The sequence below is a fragment of the Rhipicephalus sanguineus genome, chromosome 11, assembly GCF_013339695.2.
Source record: "Rhipicephalus sanguineus isolate Rsan-2018 chromosome 11, BIME_Rsan_1.4, whole genome shotgun sequence".
In the NCBI taxonomy this organism is placed as follows: Eukaryota; Metazoa; Arthropoda; class Arachnida; order Ixodida; family Ixodidae; genus Rhipicephalus; species Rhipicephalus sanguineus.
The window spans coordinates 18,580,953-18,591,011 of record NC_051186.1 but is presented as its reverse complement, the minus strand read 5'-3'; positions in this window follow the sequence as shown (position 1 = coordinate 18,591,011).

Here is a 10,059-nt window from a genome sequence, read left to right as displayed (position 1 = left end):
ACTACGCATGGCCTAGTAGACGCCGTCAAAATCTATCACGTGACTGCGTTTGGTGCGCGAATTTGAAGGAGGCGTCACTTTCCGCATTCTCTTTTCGCGCATTTTCTCGCTCACCAAACGGCCTCTCGTGATGAAGTGGTGTTTCTGATATTGTGAAACTATAATTTACTAATATGAAAAATTGTTTTTTTAGTGTCCCTTTAACGGAACTCTAAGTACCAAGCCCACCAAGAGGTAATCAAGACCTTCCAGTATAAAAAAAGCAAACTGTGAGCGCAGAAAAACAGAAAGTGCAGAGACCCTAGGCAACCGCTCGGAGAAATGGGATGACATTGATAAAGAAATGAAGGGTTGCCTTGGTTCGGACCGTAACATGATTGCATTGGCATTTTGACGAGTACCATGGCAACCAAAACATTGAACTTGATGAACCCTTCGCCTTTGCACAGATAGAGAGGACACTGAACAATCTCACCCGCAACACGGCGCTTTTCTGCAACAGAATGAACAACAATAAATCCCCGGAGCCTATACGCATCCTCTGAAGTAGGACTCTTAAATTATATCAACGACTGGTGGGAGTAAGGTAAAGTACAATCGAAGCGGAAACTTGCGGAAGTAACTATGATTTCTAAACATTAACCTTCAAGGTACTTGCGACCTGTGACCCTCACATCGTTAGCTGGAAATGTCTTGAGTGTATGTTGAACAACTGCATAACTAAACAACTCGAAAAAAGCCGAGAGGTCACAAAGACCATTTTCTGATTCGGAGCCCACTTGTCGACACATGTTACTTAATATAAAAAATATTCAGGGACAAACTGAACACACACTGCAAGAGGGCCATCCTCGCACTAGACCTGAAAGGGGCTTTTTACAGCATGCGAATAAAGCCATACTGCAGTACCTTCATATCTATAAACGCAAAGAAAAGGTTTACGGTTACATGAGAGCTTTCTGAAAGAAAGGATAACGACAGCGGGAATAGCCAGCTTACGCTCTCAGAATATCAAAATTCCGCAAAAGGGCACGCCAGAAGGCTTCGTAATTTGGGTAGTGTCATTCAACAGCCGATCAGCTCTCTACCAAAGGAACCCAGACAAACAGGAAGGATTGGGCATGCAATATATCCTGACTCCTTCAACATCTAGACTACCATTAGGTCCATAGGTCAACAGCGAGATGCCCTGCAAGAAGTGGCTGAGACAACACAGAAATATCTGGAAGCCTGTAGGCTGACCTGTGTACCAAAAATTACCTCAGCTAGTAATGAGTCGCGCAAGGCTGGGTAACAGCAGAGCTGGTGGGCACCTATATGGCCGTGGCTTGTCTAGGCTTTTACCTTCTCATACCACACTATACATAGCTATGCCTCCTCCCTTTATTTATTTTCCTTTTCACTCTGCGGTCCCTGTCTATACCTGTCTGTTTGTTTATCTGTGTTTTTATCCTTTTCTGTATTTCTTCCCGTCATTTCTATCTATTCCTCTCTGTCTCATTTCCGACAGCCATCATCATCATAAACGGGTATTTACTGTAGAATTGGGGAGATGCCACTATTCACCGGTACGGCGTGGCCTGTAATAACCTTGAGAAGGAGAACAGAGAGAGATAGAGAGAAAGACAGAAAGAGAGAAAAACAGAAAGAGAGAAGCAAACAGGGAGACAGAAAGAAAGATATAAAGGAGAAAGCGAAATATTTCTGTCGGAAAAAATTGTTCACGACGCGGCATTCGAAGTGGCGTACCCTCGATCCCAAGGCGAGCGTCCTAACCACTCGGCTACCCAAGCACGCTAGCAGAGCATAGTATAGCCTTGTATAGTTTAGTGTAGCAAAGGGTGGGGAATGAAAGTGAGCGTGAGGAGAATAAATGTGATGTTGAGGAGGATGGAAATGAGGAGGGGAGAGGGCAAAGCGTAGTAACGGAAGAATGAGAAAGAGATACTTATACAGAAAGAAATGCAGAAATAAAAACCACAGAGAGACAAATAGAACATTAACGAAAGAGAGCAAAAAGCTAGAAAAAAAGAGGAAGCAATCATCACGTATTCTAGCGACCAAATACCGCCGCACCCGTCGAAGCCGCGCATGTGCAGGTGCTAAGCCCCGCCCACCGACGGAAACATTGCTCGCAACCTCCGTTCTATGATGAAAGCAATTAGCGCGAAAAGACGTAAGACTAGACGAAGAAGGCTACAGCACAAGCGCATACTAACAACTGAACTTTTATTAGAAAGACGAAAATATATAGGCAACCCAAACCACATGTTTACCTCAAACACAACCGAAAACCTTAGATGTGCGCATCCAGGTATGTTATCTCTGCCTTAGTTCTATTGTGCGTAGCCTGGCTGCGTACTCCCGAGGGGGAAGCCGCGCATCTCGAAGCTAGACGTGTTGGTCGACACTACGAGCGACGACGGGCTCGTGCTTTGCTGTGCCAAGCTTTGCGCGACGTAGTGCGAGCTGCCCGCATTTTTCTTCGCTCCCGCTTTCGTTCTCTCTTTATTTTTCTCTCTCTGTGCTCGTTCTTTCGCCCATCAGAGTTATTGCATCTCACGCCGCAGAAGTCGGCGCACGTGTTCTGAGAGCGAAGCAAAAGAGGAAGAAGAAGTTCTGGTTCATGATGATCATTATTTATGTATGAGAGACGGCAAAACTCGACCATAACAACTCTGCTGTAAATATTGAGGTTTTTGGTGGTATGAAAGCGCACAAGAAGCCGACAAGCGCAGCCAATACCAGATCCGGTGCTAACTACGCTCTGTATTTGGTTCTTGCTTCGCCACTGGTTAGCCTGTGCGCTTCTAATTTCGTGTGAGCAGTCCAGGAAAATGTAGTGTTCGGGAGTGAAACGATGTGCGTTGTGAACATTGGTGCTGTGTTGACATTTCCAAGACTTGTGAAGAGGCTGTGCCCTTGTGACCGAAGATTACAACCGTTGATAACCGTGTTTCGCCCTACAAAGTTCCGGTGGTGCTTTACGAGGGCTTTAAGGATTTGGCTCTGGGCTTGGCGTGTTCTTTGTTAACTCGTTGCTTCTTCTTGCGATAAACGTAATCCGAACGCCATAACGTGTCGAACCGAAGTCGCGCGCCGAGACATTCTGCTGTAAATATGGCTGCTTTGGCAGTATGCCTTGACTGTTCGCCGGGAAATACTTGGACTTGTACCTGGCAGCGAGAGCACGTGGTCGTCACGCTTCGCTCCGGACAGAACAAACTTCTCACTGCTGCCTTGCCTTGCATGAAGTCGTAGATCAGCAACTGCTAACTACATTGTTTTGAGTCCATCTGTCCTGCCGTTTTGCACGGCACTGGAGCCTTGGCTACAGCGGCCTACGGCGATTTCTCACGCTTCACCAGTGGACATATATGCCTTAGTGAAAATTAAGCGCAATGGACGGGACAAAACAAGGAGCGCACATGACGTGTGCTGTGTGCTCCTTGTTTTGTCCCGTCCATTGCGCTTAATTTTCACGAAGTATGCTCTTAGGTTTCCACACTTTTCTTCATTCGACTTCTAATTTAAAAGTATGGGGCCGGGGAACCAGAGCTGGGAAATATTCACAGAGGAACAAAGAACCCACCTGATCAAAACGGTGATCAATGGAAGTCACAGACTCAAATAAGGAGAATGCACGAGTATGATAGAAGCACTGATGACGAGCATTATCACACACGATAGAGCATACATAAGACGTGAAGAACGCTCAACGGATTAAAATCAACACGCACTACCATCAGAAAAACCTACAATATTGCTATAGGATTCTCGTTCTTTAAGTTCCCAGGCAACTTAATCAAAATGGGAGCGGAACACATATCAGAAGAGCTATTGGAAGCGCAGAATTCCAGCCAGCTGGAATAGCCAACACTTAAAAACGCAGGAATGGCCCTGCTCTAAGATCCAGCATGCCAAGACGAGGATGAAGGATCGTCTACCTCAGCGTATCCCGCACAAATTCAAAGAGAAGCCACACATAAGTAAAACACGCATAAACGTGCATCCTGAGTACGACAAGGGAAGACGATAGGCGAGGGTACGATTGGTCAAGCAAATGCTGGTACGCATCAAGAGCAAAGAAAACATGAGGTATACGGATGCAGTGGGGTACAGTACAGACGACCAATTTGAGGAGAAACTTGTCGGTGAGAACGGCGGAGAACGTTGGAGAACGGAGAGGAACGTCCACACGTGCCAAGGACGCAGGCACAACGGAAGAACTGGGCATAGCCCTCGCCATCGGAACGTGATGTTAGACCCTCATTTCAGTAATAACATGTCAAAGGAGGGATTGAAAAGGTTGCTTCTAATTTCACTAGCGAACGGGACGAATCATCCCCTCTGTTCGTGGTACATCTACAAACCTGTTGACATAATAAAAGTAAGAAAATGCTGACGCGCCTTATATATATAAAATAAATAATTGATCTTGTGGCGGTGCTATTTGCAGAAGCGTGCTGAGTTGGGCAACTTGGTACTGGTTCGTTGTGTGACCGCAAAAAGTGGACAGGAACACTGCGTTTGTGCTTTCTTCTCTTCTTTTGTGTTGCCATCCGTTTTTTTCGCGCTGTGACACCATGATGTGCCATTTTCGTTTAACCTCACCTACGTAATACAGGACTTCATCGTAATACAGCACAGCGCTTCATCGTCAACCCCTGCAAGTGATGAGCATGAAGACGGTAACATAGTAGGTCTATATGATTTCACAGTGGCATTGGAAGAGAAACGAGTGTGGTATTCTCTCTGATATAAGTAACCTTAAAACAACTCTTTCACTTGCTGGCGAATGTCCTGCATGCAGAAGGAAACGCGATGGCTTGCGGCGGGCTCGTGTTTGTTGCACTACGGTCTCACTTTAGGTGTGCTATGTCGCTCACTCGCAATGCGTCTTTAAAGATTCATCACATTGTACTGAAATTTTATTTGCCTGCGATATACTCGGCTTATGATTTTATTACACCTTGCAGATACTTCCCATGCGCTTGCACTTTCATTGCGGGCTAGACTTCCTTATCAGTTTCTCTAACAAATGCCGCATATTATTAGAGCGAAAGCGCCACTACTTTATGCGTCCCAGGGCCATTTATCGCGTCGCAAGGCCATGAGCCGCCGGAGCGCGAGCTGCCTTACAGCAAATACTGCAGACGTGACATCACGCCACGTGATCGCTGCGGAGAGGTGCCGCAGCTGCGCTCGCCCAGAGCATCGCCACTGTAGTATGAGCTGACCAGGTGTAACTTCAACTGCTGCTGCACCGGCACTTGATCACTCACTGCTCACTCTCGGCATGAACAGCGCCGCAGGACCGTCTGGGCACGCACTTCAGTGGAAGCTACAGGCACAATCTGTATAATAATAATTATTGGTGTTTTACGTCAGAAAACTGTGATACGATTATCAGGGACGCCGTAGTCGAGGACTCCCGAATTTTTGACCATCTGATGTTTTTGAACGTGCAACTAAATATATGTACACCGAGCCCCAATCATTTCGCCTCCATCGAAATGCGGCTACCACGACTGGGAATCAACCTTGCTACATTCGGGTCAGCAGTCGAGCACCATAAACCACTAGAGCACCATTTCGAGGTCTACAGGGTGAATCCATTCACCCAGAAGATCAAGCTACACAGCGGACTGCGAAATTTGAAGCAAATGTTCATCACTGGGTGGCCTACTAGTATGGGGTCAGGCTAACCTCCCTGTCCTTCTGCTTTTCTTTTCCTCCTCCTCCTTAAAGCAAAGGCGAAGTCCCCAGCTTGAACAACGGAGTTGCGCCGGGCCACACAAAATCATCGCCGCGGCGGGCGGGACTAGAGTTACTTTATATGCTACCTTTAGGTAGCAAAGTTGCGCATCTGTTTTCCTACGCCGCTAGCAACCATGCATTGCGGAGAAGCTGACGCTCGGGCCAATTTTTGTATTTCTCGACGCCGCCGCTGCAGCTCACTCAATTAACACTAGTCATCGACAGCCAATGTTTATCGCCGGCCTTCGACACGCCAGACATGTTTATCGGCGACGCGGTAGGCATGTCGCCTGCAAAAATGGAGTGCGACTTCACCGCATAAGTGTGGTTGCTAGCCGGACCTATGCGCTACTGTGCTACCTAAAGGTAGCATATACATTGACTCTAGGCGGGACAACCCTGCGCCGCCGCACATGAGGGAAGAGTGTCCCCTCAATGGATCGGCTTTTAGCCTTTCATCTCCGCCCGTTCCTCGTAAATAGCCTTAAAATGGTAGGGGAGTGTAAGCACTCCCAATGCACGAGCGGTGAAAAGAAAGAGAAAGAAGGAAAGAAAGAATTAAACAAGAGATACATAAATAAAAAAGAAAAGGACACTGCAGACGTGGGGGCCCATCCTGCCCGCCGCGGCGACAATATTGTGGGGCCCGGCGCTCGACGAGAACCAGCAAACACGACATCATAAGCAGATGCTGACTTTTAAAAAGTTTCGGTCGTGCATAGTTTACTTTCGTTTTTTCTCTGCTTTTCTCTTTTTTTCGTTTTTTCTGGGTTAGTCGTTTTTTTTTCTGTCTCTTTTTAGATGCGAAGCAGGGCTTTCTCCGTAGTTCCATTGGCGACCGTCCGCTTCCTATCACTTAGCATAGCCATCTGTGCGCGCGCTCGCGCCAAGGAGAAGTCTTCTTCCTCTTGTTCATCGACCGCCTTGATGATGGCACGTGCAGAGCACTGTAGGGGCCCGGGCTGCCGTATGCTGTCCTAGCTTGGCGTAACGCAGGACAAAACAATGTGTGCTGGCACGCGCTAGCGCAGTTCGGGCCTGTGTAAGGGGCTTGGTAAGACGCTGTAGCCTCTCCCCCTTACATTCTCTCAGCAATCACGTGATAGCGTCGGGGAACTAGATTCTGCAGACGCGCGATGAAGCCGCGTGGCGTGCTCCAACAAGAGTTTGAGACGTGTAACAGCAACAGCAACTACAGTGAATTCATTGGCCTGCTCCAATTGCAAGGACGCGTTAACATCGGGCAAGGTGCCCGTGATCAACGGAACTTTAAGTTGACCAATGCGCTGCTTCGCATCCCCACATGGTTCCCTTAAGTGGGACATGGTGAAATTTTTTCCTTTCTTTCGTTTTTCATGTTTTTCTCGCTCTCTCTGAAATATTTTTGAAGGTGAGAGGGACGCAACAAGAAGCAAGTTCGAACTGCGACGCTTGTCTAACTGATCGGCTGACGAAGGGAGGATCGCTCCCGAACTGCTTGGAATGAAATATTTATGTCACTGTTGACAACGCCTCTGTTGTCTTATACACATTACTCGAAAAGACCTGGCCCATTGAACCATTATCTACACTGCTACACTACACTGACTATATATATATATATATATATATATATATATATATATATATATATATATATATATATATATATATATATAATATATATAATATATATATATATATATTTTTCGAGGACAAGGTGTCGCCGGATCCGGGCGTAATAGAAAAAAACATGGCTGATCCCTCTGTCATAGGAATCGGTAGAACACGAAAAGGAAACGTGTCTTCACAGAAGTAGTGCTTATTGTGTAGTGATACATGAGAGCTTGTACAATGTCTATTCGTGTTTGGCCGCTATAGCACCGTTTGACGTGGATGCACCAATGTTGACAGGCATGTCTCTATCGCGACGATTAACGCCCATGATCATGATTAAACAGTTTTGGTAGCTGACGTTGTGAACATATATTTGGACACACCGAATCGTGAATCCCGCGTAAGGATGATATCAACAAGCTCATAATCAACACTGGTACCCGGTATGCGCTTCTTCAAAGCGTCGTCAATTAAGGAGAGAAACGGCACGGTGTGCGCTTTCTAGCAATGGGTGACTGACGTCTGCGCTCATGCATACACTACCACACACTGCGCTTCAGCAACACGGCAGGTAGAAGGTTTGTAGCCTGAGCCGCAAATGCGTGCATCTCGCTGGCCTCTGTCTCGCAGGCTCTGGTCTCGCTCCACCAAGGCACGACATTCGCCCGTCGAAATCGCCTCCTTTCTGCAACGCGTATTGCAGCAGTTTTGCTAGTCCGTGCTCTCGCAATCGAAGCAGTCGGTGGCGGAGAAATCCCATTGGTGCATGTGGAAGCTACACTACTCCGATGAGCAGAAGCACGCTAACACGAAGCGAAAGGCAAAGAACGAACTGCGTCAAGGGTGCCTCGGTGACGCCAGCGCGGCCAGTGTACCTCGCTGGTATCGAGACGTTTTAACCATGACCTCCGATATCACGCGCAATCTTGGAGTAAGCGCTAGTAAGTGTCGATCGTGAAGCATTACTTCTTTTCCCCTCTCACAGACGGTGGCACCGCCCCGCTCCGCCCCGCCTACCTACACCGCCAACAGAGAGCACCGTGAGAAAGAGAATGTGTCAAAAACAGAAGGCGCGTTCGCGCCGTGTCCAGCAGCTGCCGAGTTAGCTATGTTGGTAGGGCGTCGGGCGCTTGCCATCGCGGCCGCAAAGTCGCGCGTTCGATTTCCAGTGGGGATCTTTTTTTTCTTTCTCACCCGTTGGCGTCCATTTTATCAACGTCATATCCGTGACGGATGTACTTGGTGGACCCCGGCATAAAACACTTTCGTGTAGAAAAACAGGGTGCTTGACGTGACAATGAAAAGAACCTTTTATAGACGTTTCGGCCTCGGGCCCGGCCCGTGGCCCATGCGTCCAAAAAAGCTTCTTTCCACTTGTGCGTCAAAGACCCTGTTATATATATCTCTCTATCTATATATATATATATATATATATATATATATATATATATATATATATATATATATATATATCAGGCTATGAGGCGCAGCTTTACAATGAAGAACGGAATGTCGCACCGCACGGACATCACCATCTCAGTGCGCGCTACTTTTTCGGCACACACGGTAGGCCCTTCGTAAGCAAAGGACAAAAATTCCGAAAAATATTTCATACATGTAGAGAGCTTCGCAAGAAAGTAGATGCAGCATCACGAGTACACCTGCCGGTTAGCCTTTTTTCACAAGAGATCATTGTATCTAAAAACGTCACAAAAGAAAGGATTGCCCAAAATAGCATTGTTCTGAGTCACATTGCAAAACACACAAACAAAACTGTCCACCTGGACAATGGCTGAACTCAGTCGTGTCACTGCACGGCGAGAAAAATGCACGCCTCAAAAAGCAGCTTTCAAACTTCGTGAGGTCTGTGCAGAACACTCAGCTTAGTCACAACTTGGATTAGTCCCCTCTCGATTCCCTCACAAACCACTTCAGGACGCCAACGCAAAAAGTGTGCATAGAGAGTAGTCTTCTACGTGCACACGTTTATTGAAATTCTGCCAGGAGTGCTTTGCGATACGAAATATACGTTCTTAAAGACACACACTGGGACTAAGTTCATTACGTTAATTATTACAGTGTCTATACGAGGCCGCGCCAGATCATGGCAACATATAATCAGTTCTTGTACACAAACGACACGAGCATGGCTCAGCGACCGGTGTTCGGCCAGCCATTCACACCACGGCGTTGCCCCACATTTCGCTCACAATATTCGACGATGACGCGCTCCTGCATTTCCCGATGGACGACCTCGTTCTCCTACGTAGGCGCACATGATCCTTTGCGCGATATGACACGGCATCAACAGACAACAGAGGTGATAAACACCAAAACCATTAAAGTACAGCATTGGGCTAGTTCATGTTTCGCAGCGCAAGGAACGAGGACGACACTGAAAGACACACAAAGCACTAGTGTGTCTTTCAATGTGGTCCTCGCTCTTTGCGCTGCGAAACTTAGAATTATGGACTAAAACATACGCTACAAATACATAAAAAACAAAATGCTGTTGACATACATCTGCGGTAGCATGTTGCACTTTTACTAAATAAATATTTATTAATGTCAGATACGCAGTGAGTTGTCCAAACATGGCTACCTGTGTAAATTTTTGCCTTGACAATTTCGCATTTCAGGTAGTCATAAAGCACTTCGACGAGATTAACTCTGTAAAATTTTATGCCGTACTCAGTTTTACGG